Source organism: Adiantum capillus-veneris, chromosome 23, assembly GCF_014529385.1.
Source record: "Adiantum capillus-veneris isolate H3 chromosome 23, ASM1452938v2, whole genome shotgun sequence".
Classification (NCBI taxonomy): Eukaryota; Viridiplantae; Streptophyta; class Polypodiopsida; order Polypodiales; family Pteridaceae; genus Adiantum; species Adiantum capillus-veneris.
Genome location: NC_140953.1, coordinates 39,335,722 through 39,339,226, shown reverse-complemented (window position 1 = coordinate 39,339,226; position 3,505 = coordinate 39,335,722).

The window sequence follows — 3,505 nt, the reverse complement described above, 5'->3', positions numbered from 1 at the left end:
GAGAGAGGTAATGTCATAATAACTAATATCTAATTCTCCTACATAATTCTCTCATGTTAAACTGATCATTTAATATGGGGAAGTGCCAGGGGAGAAAAAGATAGAAAATTGGTTAAGCTGGCACATCGGCCACAGTAGGGATCCAAAGGGAGGGCCATCTTCAAAAGAGCAATGTTCAATATATCAATAGTTATGTGAAGATTTATTGATATATTGAAATCAGGAGTTATGTGTCTTTCAAACATATAAAAGCGTTCTTTTATGAATAAGCATTTTGATAATAACAAAAACACACACTTAAAGACACAAAGGTAACTTGAGATTTTAGAGTTAGCTAAGACAATGCACTACAAGAGGTTGTGTGCTCTTGTGACGCTGTTAGCGACGGAAATACACTGGGTTTTTATAACCCCCGGCGTCGCTATAACCGTCGCTAACAGCGTCGCTACGAGAGCGTTGCTATAGGCGTCGCTATATAGCGACGCTCATAGCGACGCCTATAGAGACGCTCTCACAGAAGAGTATAGCGACGCATATAGCGACGCTACAGAGCCATAAATAGCGACGCTTATAGCGACGCCTGAGAGAATATTTTTTTGGTGATGCCCTGCCACCCATCAACCATATTGTACTTGATTCACTTTTTAAAAAAAGTGCAAAGGTAAATAATAGACCCAAAATAGTCACCCACAAGACGCATTGTTTGCAAAATTGACAATTGTACACATCATAGACAAACTGAATTGATTGGCAAATGTAATAATGACAATTGTACAACATCATAGGCATAAAGAATTGATTGGCAAAAGGAATTGCGGTGACAAATGTAATAATATACATGGTTCAAAAAGACGTATAAAATCCGTCTCATGATACATAAGCTATGAGAAACCCTAAACTAATGCTATCTAGCTACGGCTAAACTGACGTCGTCTAATCAGACGTCTCATCGCGTCCAAGGGGCGTATCTGTCGGATTCTGCAAAAAAAGACAATAAGACAGTTTTCAGTAAATATAAACATATAACGACATTTATAAAACAATACAAAAAATAAAAAAGAGTAAACCCTAATACTAACCATGCCGCCGCGAGAACTGAGAATGTCCATCAGGGCGTTTAAGCCCTTCCTGCCTGCGTACTCGCGCTCGTACGGTGTGGGATCACGTCCTGTCATCAACCACTGTCAAAACATACAAAGATTTCATTATGTTAGAACTAAAAAACTCATAAACCCTAAACTATCGAACATGCATAAAGAGCAATGTGAAAAGACTTACAAAATCGGCCTCAAATGATGCCCATCCACCGCTCCCCAAGTGGTGCGAGCTCCCTGCCTCTACTCGCGCTCTGGCTGCATCCTTTTGTTGCTTCCACTTGTCGGGATTCTCGCGCGCTGCTTTCTTCGCATTCTTCCAATCTTCTTTGGCCAGCCAATCTGGCCTATTCCACCCATTCTTGATTGCTTTTTGCACTTCGGAACGCTTGTGTTTGCAGTATTCGCGCATTCGAATCTTCATCAGGTCTTCATTGAAGCGCTGATCCCGTGTTGGAACGGGAAACTCATCATGAAGTATGCTGATGACTCTGTTTTTTAAATCACTTGGTACTTCACTCCATTTGTTTAGTATATAGTGTCTAAACAGCTGAGAGCAAAGACCACGCATGCGCGAGATCACCTTCTTGCCGTCATCATCCATGATGATGCCGCCGCTGATGTCGACGGAGTAAGGCAAGCCCTCTGGCCGGTGACGCGTAAACCTGGGTGTCCCGGCAGGGGTCTCTAGCGGCGTGTCGATGGGGGTACGGACGTCAGGTGTCTCCAAAGGCGTCTGGGCGCCGAAGCGAGGAGTGTCGAGTGGGGTGGCTCCTGGCGGAGTAGGTAGAGGTGTGTAGCTTCTAGGAACAGTCAGCCGTGCAAAACCTGGCGTAGACGGCGATGCTATGGCTGGTGTGGGGGCGGGCAAAGAAGGGGAGGGTAAAGAGCCTCGTCGAACACGAGGCGGTGTGGAGGCATCGGTGGCGGAATCCCCACAACAACCGCCACCGCCACCACTAGAGCGCCGGTGTCTAGACGAGTGTGACGCTCGTCTCGTCGACGCCGAAGCTTCGGAGCGCGCCGAATGCTCCGAAAGAGAGGGAGATGCGGATGGTGTAGGAACGCGCGATGATGCGCCAGAGCGATGATGCTCCACGTACCACTGTCTCTGCTGCGGTGACAAAGAAGAAAGAAACTCCTCATCATCCATACCTGCATTAAACACACGAATATTTAAACTTAATATTGAATGAATAGAGTAGACAATGACGCAAAGACCATTAAATACAATGACGTAATGACGCATATAAATACAATGACGCAATGAATCGAGTGATAGAAGAGGCAAGTCGAAAACTCAGAATTTTCAATCAAAAGATGTGAGCGCGAGTAGAAAAGAGCGTTACACACCATGGAAGCTACTTAGAGAGCTAGAGCTTTTACAGCACGGAGCAAAATTGTTCAAATACAATATTTGTGGCTTTAAGAGATCTCTCTCTCATCCTCGCATAACTCAGCATAACTTCCTATATCTATATAGAGCTCTCCGTTTAAACACATATCCTCTGTTTCATTTTGTAGCTCCTCTGCATGCACCCCATATAGAGTAGTAGCATCTTGATGCTCGTCTGGCACCACCGCAGCGGCTTCTGATTGAGCATCTTCTCTGATCTCCTCCATTGATGTCGTTGTGATTGGCACATGGTAGCCTTCATACGTCCTTGCACTACGAGGGGCTACCTCTATGACGTACCACCAGTTTGATGTAGACTTTGTAGGATGAAATACTACCTGCCAGAGCCACATAACTTACATGAGAGCTTTCAAGCACATAACTTGTAAAAGGGGGATGTTAACTATTTATATACTTACTTGTTCACAATGCTCGGGTAGTACGAAAGTGTCTCTTAGGTCAGTCCATTTCTTAGTAGAATCCACCTCAAGAAAACCAGACTCTCCTCTACGCACAGTAGCGTTTCGACCCTCCATGATTATCTTGAACCATTGCACGTCGAACAAGTCGACAAAAAATCCTCTGTAATCGATCCTCAAAATCTCTTGCAGCGTGCCGAAGTAAGTGAGTTCCGCCACCACGAGATCTGCATCAGAGGAACGTCGTCGACTAGACTGTTCAAATTTTGCCATGATTCCACAATCTTGAGTAAAACGCTTTTTGTCGATTCGTTCCACCCTAAAATGTCGACCTTTACACCATGCTGCTGTGTATGACTTATACTACAACGAACAAAGATTATGAGTGGCCGTTCAAACGTTTATAAATAAAGTCACTTGCTAGTCGTACATTGCAAACTTACCTTGGTCGCGCAACCCCGAGAGTACTCCCACTCTTCTTCAGTCACTTCGTCACCGCATTGTTGTGCGCTTTTCAATTGGTTGTGCAACCATCTTAAGCTCATGAAGGTTGGTAGGCTCTCCAGAACCGCTGGATAGTGCATCGGTGGTCGTCT